Source organism: Stegodyphus dumicola, chromosome 11, assembly GCF_044657685.1.
Source record: "Stegodyphus dumicola isolate Sdum_Otavi_A_Nest chromosome 11, ASM4465768v1".
In the NCBI taxonomy this organism is placed as follows: domain Eukaryota; kingdom Metazoa; phylum Arthropoda; class Arachnida; order Araneae; family Eresidae; genus Stegodyphus; species Stegodyphus dumicola.
In genome coordinates, this window is record NC_140778.1 from 78,538,269 (window position 1) to 78,552,238 (window position 13,970).

Genomic DNA, 13,970 nt, shown 5'->3' on the forward strand with positions numbered 1-13,970 from the left:
AACAAATGACGCAGAAGTGGCTACTGAAAGTACTACTGAGGGAGTTAATTCCGAGCAGGCACGGAACGTATCCCCCCATCGCAGTCTGAGATTCCGGCAATACATCTCAAAAGCAGCAAGAACTGGAAGACACAAGTGTCTTTCATGAGAGAAATTGCCCCTAATTTACGGAGCATCCTAACCGGACCCTATCTAAAAATGTTTGTTCAAACAGAGCTGGAGTTCAGGGAGGTCACCCGCTGGATGAAGCAAGCCGGCATCCAGTTCAAAACTTTTGATCTCAAGCAGGACCGGCCAGTCAAAATTGTCATCAGAGGCCTCCCTGTTGAAACAGACGTCGGAGATATCAAAGAGGAAGTTGAGGCAATGGGATTTAAAGTGCATCGCATCGTTCGGCTTACTCAGCCTGGCTCCAGACACCCAATGCCACTTGTTTATTTACAAGTCATCCCACACCCCTTCCTCGATCATCTGTTTGCCGTCACTGACATGTGGGGCACAGAGATCAGCATTGAGCGTTACCGCGGCCGCAAGGGCCCTACTCAGTGCTTTCGGTGCCAGGGCTTTTTCCATTCTTCGGACCTCTGTACCCTTCCAATCCGTTGCGTCAGATGCTCTGGACCTCATTGGGCACGTGAGTGTACCAAAGGCTTAGACGTACCTGCCACTTGCTGCAACTGCGGTGGAGATCATCCTGCTTCTTATAAATCTTGTCCCCGCTACCCAGGTAACAAACGGGCTCGTGGTAAAAATTCCACGCCTAAGACTAGGGCAGCTGTACAGACAGCCCCCCGCAGGGTTCTTCTAAGCTCCCAGCAACTGCTGAGACAAGACGCCCCATGCCTGCTTCTCGAAGCAACGTCAGTTCACCATCTTATGCACAGATGGTGAAGAACACCACCGAGCACGGATTCAAATCCACAAATCCAACACTGCCGGTTGCAGAAGCCCCTGCAGCCCCAGCAGTGTCAGCCACAGCAGAGTGTAGCAATAATTGCGACGATGTCTTTTCATCTACACTAAAATGCTTAATCGAAATCTCCCGCGACCCAGCGGTAGACAAACATATTCTGCTTCTTGCCTTCAAAAAAGCAATGCCTAAACTCAGGCAAGCAGATGCTTTAATGAGGGCATTTTATATTTACGAAAGCTATGTTGAGCTTTCAACTTAATTCGGCATTTTTAGACCCATGTCTTCTGTTTTTCAGTGATGAACCTCTAATAACGGCTTAAAATTCAATTTTATGAATAACAGTTCAAACACCACCAGAGAACTGACCATTTGCACGTGGAATGCCAAAGGATTAACATCGAAAATTCACGAAGTTCGTGATTTTGTAGTAGAGCACGATATTGACGTGTTTTTAGTCCAAGAGACTCAGCTTACCACAGGGAATACTCCCAAAATTGGGAATTATGACATTTATTGTACTGACAGGGTGTCACAGGGCAGAAATCGCTGTGGTGGCACTTGTATCTATGTGAAGCGTTCGTTAAAGCACCACATGATACCGTCCCCTGATTTAAATTTTTTGGAAGCGACAATCATCAAAATTTTCCTTCAAAATTCCTCCCCGCTGAAAATAGTCTCAGCTTATCTACCTGCACTGTCTAGAACACGTGGAAGGAGAGGTTTCCTGTCAGTGATTTTGATAAACTGTTTATGAATATTTCAAATCACCTAATAATTGCTGGTGATCTAAATTCACGCCATACCGCATGGTTTTGTTCTAATAGGAACAGGTATGGTATTAGTCTAAATTCATGGTGCCAGAATAACCATGTACAGATCATAGCTCCTACCCTCCCGACTTTTTACCCTGTTAGAGGGTCCCCTGCAGTTCTTGATCTGGCTGCCTTTCATAATATATTTTTTCGGCATGAGATAAAAGTGATTCAGGAATTGGACTCTGATCACTACCCCGTTTTGATAACCCTAGATATTCAAAATCGATACTCAAAATTAGAGGAGCAAGTCTCAACAAATTGGGACGACTTTAGATTTATTTTGGAAAAAACTTCACTCCCTCACATCAAAATTTCCAGTAATTGGGACTTTGACAGGCATATCAAAAGTCTGGAGTCTTTACTGAAAGAAGCGAGAGCTGCGGCTTCAAAACCACGTAAACACCCAGGTGCTAGGCTCCCACCTGAGACTAAATTCAAAGTTAAGCAGCGGAACTACTTGCGAAAAATTTGGCAAAGGTCACGAGATCCCAATATCCGTGCCCAGTTTCGCAAGATACAGAACGAGATAAGGACAGAAACCCGCTTATTAAAACAAGCGGAGTGGGAAACATACATTGAGACCCTAACGATTGAATACAAATCGATTTGGCGCGCAGCCGCCCGATTACGCAAACATAAAGCACTCATTCCGCCCCTTCAAACGGCCGATGGCGCACAGATGGCCTACACTGACTCCGAAAAGGCTGATGTCATAGATGACAGCCTTGCAACTCAATTCACAATAAATCACGACTCCTACTGTAACCGCCCGTTTACACAGGGGCGCATACAAGCACGGGTTAAAGATTTTTTAACACAACCTATCACAGCTGAACTCAGACCAACGGGCCCTACTGAAGTTATGGTTTTCATAGATAAGTTGAAACCTAACAAGGCACCTGGCATAGATTCTATTTCGAATCGCATGATCAAAAACTTCCCCCCCCCCAATGTTTATCGTTTGGATCACGGTACTCATAAATTTAATGTTCAGGAGAAGCTATTTCCCCGACTGTTGGAAAATTGCAGCAGTCGTCCCCATTCCAAAACCGGGACAAAATTTAAACTTACCCGTCAATTACAGACCCATAAATCTGTTATCCTCGCTCTGAAAGATCTATGAATTTGTCTTACTTAATCGCCTGAATGAATTCTGTCGGGATCAAAATTTATTAATCCCGGAACAATTCGGCTTCCGACCTAAACACTCCACGGTACACCAGTTACTCCGTGTAGTGTAATTCATTCATGAAGGTAAGCGAGAGAAAACTGGTATTGTCTATTTAGACGTGGCCAAAGCCTTTGACAGGACTTGGCATGACGGGATTATTTACAAGTTCATGCGGCTTGGTTTTTCGGCTCATCTCATTAAAATTATTAACTCGTACTTGACCGGACGCAGTTTCCGCGTACGAGTTAACCACGAATTCTCCTCTCCCCGCCCAATCTATGCTGGTGTAGCTCAAGGTAGCCTCCTTGGCCCTTCAATCTTTAACCTTTATGTAAATGATATTCCTAAGGCCCCAAATATCGATCTTGCGTTATACGCAGACCATACAGCCATCATTTCACAACATTCCAACACCCTCCAGGTAATCTCCCAATTGCAGAGTTACCTTTCGACCTTAGAACTCTGGCTCGGTCTGTATAAAATCAAAATTAATGTCGGAAAACTTGCTGCCACTATGTTCATCCGAAGAAATATCCCAAGTTTACCTAATTTAATGCTCTTCGGTGAACCCATTCCCTGGGTCTCTTCTTACAAATATCTAGGTGTTTTACTAGACTCAAAATTAACTTGGCAGCCTCACATCCGCAAAATCATAGCGGCTGCAATAGCTGTCAAAACCGCCCTACGCCCCCTTTTAGCTACTAATAGCGACCTGTCAACGGATAACAAAATCTTGCTCTACAAATCAATGATTAGGCGTGTTCTTACATATACGTGTCCCATCTGGGGCTCATCTGCACTGACTAACAGAAAACATGTCCAAATTTTTCAATCTAAAATGCTTCGGCAAATTTTAAAAGCTCCGTGGTTCGTACGGAACGAAGAGATTCATAACGACTTCAAAATTTTGCCCATTATTCGCCATGTACAGCGACTTTCGGAAAAATTTTTCAAAAATATTCAACGTGTTGCAAATCCTGCGCTTCTTATGCTACCCGTATACGATCCTGCTGTTGCTTCTTCCGGAAAAGACCCAGAGCGGTTCTTAACCAGGAATATTCAGCTCTCCCATTTAAACGGGCTAGATATGAGCACACTGACAGCCACGTGAATAACTACCTCTCGTTCCTTAACCCCCCCTCCTCTAAAGTTCTTTAATGCACACAGCATTAACTCGAGGAACCCCCTTTAACGTTTCTTTAATAAGGAACATCACAGTCAAATAGGACTGATTTAAAATATTTTAACTTATCAGTTGACTTAAACTGAAAAAGACTTTTAATTACAGCTTCTTTCTTCCTTTAAAAAAGGAACTTTCTCAGGCGTTTAATAATGTCATTTTAGACCTTAAATACCGCATTGAATAGCGGTCAAAAACGAAACTTCTCCCTCCCAGCTGATCACAGGCAGAACTACCTTTTCGACCTGTAAACAGGTTCCCCCTCCCTCCCACCCCTGAAGAGCGCGCATCGGAAAATTCCGCTGCGAGTTCTTCACCTGTGACGTATGCAAAACATGATTATCAAGGTTCAAGGAAACTTCACCTTTTATTTTTCTAGTCTAAATTTTATGGCTGCCCCTATTTAAATTATTCTGGCCCTTTTTCGGCGCAAAATTAAGACCTTCTGAGTTTTTTGCCTTTTTTTGACTCAGTGTGAAGGCACTTATTCCAAGTCATTCGGCTTTTCAAAATTTTTACATTATTTGACAATCCCCTCTTTTTGATGATGTAATTTCCTTTGAAGATGTGGAGGTAAAGGCGTAATTGCCTATGAACTCCGTAAATTGCACTTCCTTGATCCTTGATCCTTGCCTGTGATTGGCTGTTGGTCGGCTGCTGCTGCACGGCCTGTCCGCCTGGGTTATTACCAACATTTACATTTTCATCATTAACAGAATTTTCATTTAGTACAGAAAATCGGTTTACAGATCCTAAATTCAAAGGGACTTTGTCTAATTTTTGTTGCTTTGTGGTTTTTACAGGTAACTTAAAACCATCATTATCAATAATTAGGTTATCATGACTAATATTCCTCTTAGCTTTAATTTCCTCATTTTTTCTTTTAATACTAGAAATAGCAGGGGGAACAATGCCTGAAGAGCAAGATAAATTGCACTTACCTCTTATTTCTGTTGCTTGAGCCTGGAGCATGCGTAAATTCTTCGTCATCATATCCGGGTCAGAAACCGCACGTAGTCGTTGACTTGCTTTAATTGCAGTCTTCACTGCGTCAATTTCCTTTTCAAAGTCCATCAGCTTTTCCTTATAATAGTCCAAATTTTCATTAATATCCGTTTGAGGTTGCTGGGGAAGTCCAACACAACTCTCCGTGGTAGTAGGTGTTTCAGGCGGGACGCTAACGTCCATCCGTACAGTAACTTCGGCAGTAGAGCCCGTCTCCGTTGGAGCGCATTTCGCCGGGTGACTCTCGTGGGGATAGGACGTGTTCCGATGAGCTCCACACCAACCACCAACAGCGACGCGACGCCGGAAATAATGGCCGGCAACCCTCCCATAGCGTAATGGCAAACCGCACATTGAGTTGAACAGTGTTAAACGAATGTCGCATACTGCGCATGCCCAGAAACAAATTTGGCGTAATTATTATGTTGGCGCGATTTGAAAAGAGGATAAATACGGTATGTGGTAGATGTACCGCCATCTGATTGTAAACAAATCCGGCGTTTAAGTCTTCGTAGTGTATATGTGCAATGTAAAGTAATTACTGTGTAAAATTAGATTTTTTTCCTGTACTGCTCCAACAACTGGAAAGTTGAACGATTCGATCAAGTTTAAATTCGATTGAAGAGTGCACAAAATGGGTAAAGGAAGTAGCGTAAATGCAGATGCTCCAGTGGATAGCGCGAGCTTCAAACAAAATGCTATTGCGAGATTGCTTTCAGGTATGTATATATTTCCCCATTTCAGTAAATTTGATATGTTATATGTGCAATATGTGATATTTTGTATTTTAACACATATACAGTTCATTAACATTTTTTAACATTTCCTAAATTTCTGTGTAATGTAGCATTAAGAAAGTTGTTTCCTTACTGTTTTAATTTTTTCGAAAAGAAACATCATTTTCGAGAAACTTCAAGAAGAAAGTTATTAACGTAATTTTATTACAGCTAAAACTGATGCAAGGTACTTGAGTCTTTTATCTCAAAATGTGCTGAAATGTTTTGGTTGAAGTTAATATAAAATAATGTAATGAATTGTGGTATAACTGTAAAGAATTGGTAAAAATAAAATATAATTAGCTCAAATTTACTTAACTCCTTATATTATCAAATATCTATTGAATAGAAAAACCTGTTGAAATATTAAATGTAACAAGTTCTATTTTTAAAAGGCAGATGATTGTACAGCATGTAGGAATTGATGATGATTTTTAATAATCCTAAAGTAATAGTAAAGTCAACAATAAAGTATATTTTGATGTATGTAATTTTCATCAATGATTACATAAAAGTGCACTTTGATATAAAGTATGCTTGGATTGTTTTCATGTATGCTATATATTATTGCAAATTAGTTCTTCATAAAATTGTATATTTCTGCTGTGAAAAAGTATGTATGCAATCATGCAAGTTGTAGGAAAACATGTACGTGTACTGCACATGTACCAGGACGACAACATAACAATTATGACTGTCAATCATCATTTGCTGACTGTATCTGTCAAGCTGACTACACAGACTATAGTAGCCAAAGATAAGTTGTAGAAAGTGTGTTTCAGAGTTGAATATATGAATTAAAGTTAGTAGGATAATTATTCTTAACTAAATAATAAAATTTAAATAAAACCCCTTATTTCATTTTTTATAAATTCTCTTATTATTATGATGTGATTTCACAACCATTGACCCTCTCCTATTGTTAAATAATTCATTCAGCACTGAACAACATATTATTTTATTGGTATAAAAAATAATATATTTTGTGTGTATGACCAAGTTATGATCTAAGATTTTTCAATACTTGAATCATCCTTTTAAAGATTTTTATAAAATGATTTTTTTAATTTCAGGCATTGGCACAGTGAATGGCAGCTGAAAAATTTTGACCCTTGTTTCTGGAAGTGAAATGTTAGATGTAAGTAATGATGTCTGAGACCCTTATCACACGGCATTTGTTTCACATGAACAACTTGTTTCGGACGATTTTTCTGCCTGGTTTACTATTGAAAGAAAGACATGCAACGTTTTCCTTCCTTTCTAAAAAAATTGCAAATTGTTCGTTTTCAATCAATCAACTGTCAGCTTGTTTGTAATGGGGAACCAGTTCCCCATGTTAACCCCAAAGTAATCTATGATAATTGGCTGTTGTGACAAAGCAGAAAAATTGTGCCAAACAGTTATTCTTTCGAAACAAACTGACATGTGATAGCATCCTTACTGTTAATAATACTGTGAAGCACTTAATTGTATGCTTTGCTAATGAATATGTACTAGGCAATTCTGGTTATTATGAAAGAGGTGAAATTTCAAATACAATTGTTTCAGTTACAATTATTACAGATATTATTTAATTTTGTAATAATGCTAATTAAAAATATGAATTAAGAAAATGCAAAAATTAGTGTATAAGCATACTAAATAGTTCAGAGTAAGACTTGTACTTAATTTATAGTACACACTCATTCACACATATGATGACTCGTACACTGATATAAATTTGATATGCTTTTATACCGTTTACATGTCTTCTATATTCAGATTTGAATCATCATCTGCCAACAGATTCAGTTAATCAGGCATTGTTCACCTTATTAGTTTCTTGCAGATGTGTGAACTTTGGAAACATTTTTAGATTTAGTGTAGTTTTTGTTTGCTTTTCAGGTTTTCACATAATATCAACTAGAAACATTACCTCTTCATTTTAAAGGTCAAAGAGATAAAATAAAAAAAACAATTAATTAGTTAATATCAAACCTAACATGTTCTTTTATTACACAACTATTATTTAAGCCATCCAAATGGGCGCAATATTTTTATAATACTTTTATTTAATTTTCCAGTATATGTTATTGAAGCCATTCAAATCCCACTTGGGCATTTTCAAGCATATTAGTTGTTGAATATTATGTCTGACTGTAAACACACAGGCAAAGTATGTATAATTATTATGTAATTTAACCTATCTTTCCTTCAAATATTTCTTTAAAATTACACGACACAGGCATACATTTCAGCTTTGATTAACAGACTCAGTGTAGTCGCCATGACGGATAATAAAACAGATGAATAATAGACCACCCATAATCACCAACATATAATGCAAGGATTTGAGAATAAAGATTGCTTATTAGCATAATAGTGCACTGAATATTAGATATAAAAATTATAGAACTGAAAGATTTGTCACGTATCATCTTTGCTTATTATTATATATATTGAAAATAAACAGTTTGCTTCTGCAACAGAATAAATATCGAGTGTCTTGAAATGTTTTGTATACCTGGAGCTTTACAGTTCAGTACATTATACAAAGAGCAGTATATATAATGATTATCAGGTCTGTACAGAAATTTTTAATGGAAAATTCTTGTGTATAGATTTAGTTGATATTTCTTATCTTGTGTACAGATTTAGTTGATATTTTGCAAGACATGGCAATATTTCAGACTTTTATTGTAATTACTGTGACAAAACAATCATTAGAAAATTATACACGTATGAAAATTATTAATATTACATTATGTAGCTTATATTAATAATTTTCATACGTGTATATGTAAAATTTTGGCAGGCACAGGAATGACCAAAGCTTGACAATATAACTACATCATAGGCCAGGCATTGTTATGGCTGGATAGAAGGTTGTAAAATGACGACAAAGAAGGATTTAGCTTTTTAGATCCCACATCTTTATTCAATTCTCTCAGCAGATCATTTTGCCTTTAGATGAAATTCTCAAAATTATATACTCAATATTGATTTAAACTAAGTAAGATTAAATTTAGACTTTACGTCATATCTGCTTTAACAAAGGAAAGAACAAGATGGGAGGAGCAGCTGCAAGGTCTTGTAGCAGCGGTAGAAGAAAGCAGTCTGACGAAAAATGGCACGTACAGTCAAAAGTCGTTAATTCGGACACCCATAATCCGGAATAATCTATAATCCGGACCTCAAAGCTACAGTCACTTTGACGCATGCGCGTAAGACCTTTACCGCTGCGAATTTGCGTGTGCGCGTGCGCGAATTACGTTTATGAATGCGCGTTTAATGTATAACGGACGGGATAAGCTAAGCTAAAATTATCTAATTATCTATTTCAGTTAATGTTGCAGATTGCGTTGTTCCTTAATCTTCGAATTGGATCCGGATTATTATTTTTTGCAGACTGTTAGAGCAATTTGATAAAAGTAAGCTTGAACTTTCGATTATGTCAAATAGAATTTCCGATATATATTTACTAATATGTAAAGGATATACAAAGCGAAAGTATCTTTCGGAGTCCATTAAACAAAAAGTGGAATTGCTGCAAAAAATGGATAAAGGCATATTTTTTGTTTATCTAAACTTTGTTTATCTTTAACGCCGCGGCGGCGTGCAATGAATTGGAAGTTGATTTGTCAACACTATCCTTATCTTAAGAGCAGATGTTTTTATTTTACTTGGCTTATAATTGCTTACTCAATGTACTATTTCATCTCGATGTACTCCGTCTTTGATATGATTTAAATCAAATGCCTCATCATTATAATTCGCTTCCAATAACGAAGAAAGTAACATAGGTTATTGAAAACGAAAAAATTTTGATTGACAAATTAGTCGATATTCTCGACACAGCAATTATAGAACTTGAACAGCGGAACTTTGTAACTGAACAAGAAATTATGTCTGTTTATAGAATTAAAGAGAATGTATTATCACATAAAAAACGAAGCAACTGAAACAACTTACATTGAAAGAAATGTTTAATAAAGTAAACAAATAAATATTAAGCTTTTTTTTTTTGTAAATTTTGATACGCTTTAGATCATAATTGTTCTTTATTTCGTAAATTACGGTTTCATATTTTTAATTTTATGATTTCTGCATGCCATTTTACCAGATTGAAACTGAAGATCTATAATCCGGAATCGCCGAAGTCCCGACGATTCCGGATTAACGACTTTTGACTGTATTCAATATGTGTACTAGCGGTTATATAACATGACAGAATGTTCTCGAAAGTGCTGGTCTAGGATAAGATCCTGAAACTGCAGTAAGTTAATTATAGGCTTTGCTCTGCGCGTTCTGTATTTTACATGTATATAATACATATTCTTTGTGTCTTGGTGAATACATTCTACCTCGCTGGCAGGTAACAGAAACTGACAATCAAAAGATTGATGAATATTTTATAATTTTGATGAGATTATCTAGGAAAGTAAAATAGTTTAAAACATATTAAATATGGTTTTCCAGAATGTTTCCTAGCATAGTTTTTAATCTCAGACTAAATGATACACATTATCTGGAAGTTCATATTCTTGTGTCATAAAGTATGCTTTATTGTAATTAGTCTTAGATTGTAAAGTTAAATTTATGAAAATATGATGAGTAGTATAATGTATTGCAGATATTAAACTAGATTTTTATATGCAATTTTGAAATTTTAGAGATCTTGCTTCATGTAATTATTTTTAATGTTTTTATTAAATTCTTAATTATGCATGTATTAGAAAGTGAAATGAAATAATACTTAGCGATATCATTTGGCTGCATTCTGTTGTTTCTCAGTTAAACTATTCTGCATTTAAAAAATTACTTAAGGATTCTCACGAATACCAGCTCAAACAGTTCCAAGGTATTTCTGCAAAATATACATAATTACTTAAGAATTGTATCTTTTTGATAATATTATTTAGCCTTTACAAGTTACTGCCAAAATTATTTTGTAAATCAGAAATCTTCGAGGGGATTAGTGTGTCTCGCATAGTTACCCTGGTGCCACACTATAAACACTGAAATTGATAGATGTATAATTGAATGTTTAATCAAAAATGTCTAATTCCTCTTTTATGATATTTCAATAATTGATACTACTGAAACAAGAAATATTGGTACATTAACATTTTCTTAATATTCATTGTGTATTTGTTATAATGCATGTATTAATGTCATTACAAGTTACCATTTGATAATGTTTGTTTCAACAATTTAGGGTTTGATGAAGTGCCACAGAGATTATCGCTTAAAGAATGCGTGCAGGCCAACCACCAACACAAGATATTAAAAGAGCAATGAAAATGAAGATTTAACTATAAAGAAAAATCTGACTAATATTATTACTCATAACACTTAATTGTTTCATATTATTGTAAATTTATGCGAGTTTTTCTGTATTCTGTTTATTTTGCAACTTATGTTATTGTAAATTCATGTATGTTTTCATTCTTGCTCTGTCATGCATTTCATACTAATTGTTTGTTGTGCATATTAATTATATGTGTATATTACTTCATTGAATTACTGTATTTGAATTTTAATAAACGTTTTTACCATTCAGTAGTACTTTTCCATAAAACCCTAAACATTCCATATCACTAATCCTCAATTCTAAATAATACTTGAGTTTACTTAATTCATGTATTAATAACGAATTTGAAAAATAATACAATAGTGACATATTTTGAGGTAAAATACTGCTCAATTGGACATTTTAAAATGTTTTTCCTTTTAATAGAGGAACATTTTTTAAGGATTTAATTATTAGTATTTGAATATTGTATTAATATATGATTAATTAGTATATGAATATACTGTGTGTAATTAATAAGTAAGGCAATGAATAAATTTTGAACAATAATTTCATATGAAGAAATATGATCTGCCTGGGTTAAAAAATTAATCTTTAAATCCTATTTATGGGATTATATGGCTGGAATCTGTAGCCCAAAAGCAGTTAAAGCAACCCACCTCCAAAAAAGAAGACATTTTAAATAGTTTCTTCCAAAACTTGAAATATTTAAACATTACACGACCCTAAATTTCTAGTGAATTTAAAATACTCATTTCATTCAGTTCAGCTACTAGCCATTATATGAAATTTTCCTATATTATTAAAATGTTCCTCATGATTTTGCAAGGTGAAGACCACAAATGTTCTGCCCTCATAACTAATGATGATATAATCAGCATGAAGTAGACTTCAGCATAAGGAATATGGAACTATATATTTTGCTCTTTGTTTATTAATTAGCTCACTTTTAAAAAATTCATATCATATAGTAAGTAGTATTCATAATTTTTCTCATTTTCTTAATATTTCATTGAAGTATTTAAATGTTAATTTAATTAGCAATACCTAATAATGTCAAATGCATATATTATTATACAGAATGGGATTCTGACCATAACACTCAGGCAAAGTGATATACATGTTAATTTTTCAACAAGTTTCTGCGTTATGCTTTTTACTCTCTACACAATGTTTAATTTTTAATTATTATTTTTTATTATTTGTAGGACCTTAGGTCCTACAAATAATAAAAAATAATAGTAATACCAGAAAGTGTGACTTTCTTATATTATCCAACAGGAGACCTATGTTCACATCTTATATTTTGAATTTACAGTTTTCTTTTGTAGATGACAGACACCATATATTCAAAAGAAATTAACATGCTGCTGGATATATGCATGTGTTTTTCATATTTACAGCTGTTGCATGTGATGTTATGTAATCGGGTAAAAAATGAAAGAATTAAGTTTATTGACACAAAAACAAATGCATACTTCGATATAAAGGCTGCATAAAAATGAAAATGGCTAAATTAAAATAGTGAATTGAGGTTGTAGAGTTCTCATTTATTTTTATTAACCAGCTATTTTATGATAATTAGCTTTTCTTTCTTCCTTTCCATTTTCCTGCCAGAATGTTAATTTTGAGTGTATTCAAATGAGGTGAATTCATTTCGTTACTTTTGATTTACGCCATAAATGCTAGCTGATTCTGTATGAACAAGCTGTGCACTCTGTTAATTTGTCTGAGTCTATAAAGGTTTTTTTTTACACCTATTCCAAACCTCTGTTGTAATTTCCAAAACATAACGAGAAGTCGCTTAAGTTTTCCAGAGTTCTCACACAGTATATTTTACCAAAGTGGGTGAAACTCGTATAAGGTGTAAGAAAGACCAAAAGGAGATTTATTAAATCAAGAAAAGTAATCGGTGGAAAAGGCATTTAATCTTAATAATGAAAAATCGAATTTTACACCAAATATTCAGACTTTTGTAACTGTTTTATATTTAATTAGCGAGAATTTAAAATAAAAATTACCTTTATATTCATAACATAGGTTACATTCTGTTAATTTCCCATAAATAAACATAAAGAATACATTGACAAAATCATTGTACTAAGCTATTTTCATTGTACTTCAAATTTAGGTTGTTTTCATGAAATTAACTTATACTTGATAATCAATCTTCAAGTTCGAAAATAAGTTAACTGTAATTGCATTTGTTTTATGATCAAATATTTTAATTTGGCATTTGAGCATTTCTAATGGCATTTCTTTTTCTGTTTGACATCTCTGCTCTGTTAAGGTTATAACCAGTTAAATTGTTACTGTGTCTCTGAAAAATCAACAGCATTCTTAAACACCATTTTAAAAATATTTCTGTGTGTAGTATTTTATCAGTAGAATTTTTCCTAAATAAATACAGAAGTTGTTATGAAAACATTTGAGAGTACATGTCTTGAAAGAGAAACAGTATTCCTAGTGTTTAGTCAAATATGATATATTAACAGCTATCATAATTGCATGTATGTTGTATGCATTATACATATATATATGCATAAAGACCCAATTTTGGCAATAAGTAGAGCTGTTACAAAATAATCATGAAGTCTAATGGAACTCGTCACACATACTGGGGAGGAATCAAATTTATGTATGTATTTGCCACTCTTAAAGAATTTTTGTGGGGAATTACAAATGTACCAATTTCTTATTAATATATAATCATTTGTTAATATTAAAGAAAAATTTATTTCTTAACTTAACTAAGCCAGCTAAGTCATAGACCGAAATATGTGTTTCTGCAGATATTCAGAACTTCCGGAACTACGA

At 34.7% G+C, this 13,970-nt stretch overlaps 1 protein-coding gene and 1 long non-coding RNA gene across 2 annotated transcripts in view; both read left to right on the forward strand.

The window, feature by feature from the left end:
• The window catches only part of LOC146994144 (uncharacterized), an 82,503-nt gene that overhangs the window by 49,053 nt on the left and 19,480 nt on the right, over window positions 1–13,970 (forward strand). The gene's annotated exons all lie outside the window — the stretch shown is intronic.
• LOC118184603 (uncharacterized) lies at window positions 5,332–11,384 on the forward strand. The gene is made up of 3 exons (XR_015044026.1): window positions 5,332–5,803; window positions 6,934–6,998; window positions 11,058–11,384. It is a non-coding gene; the product is annotated as an uncharacterized LOC118184603 (long non-coding RNA).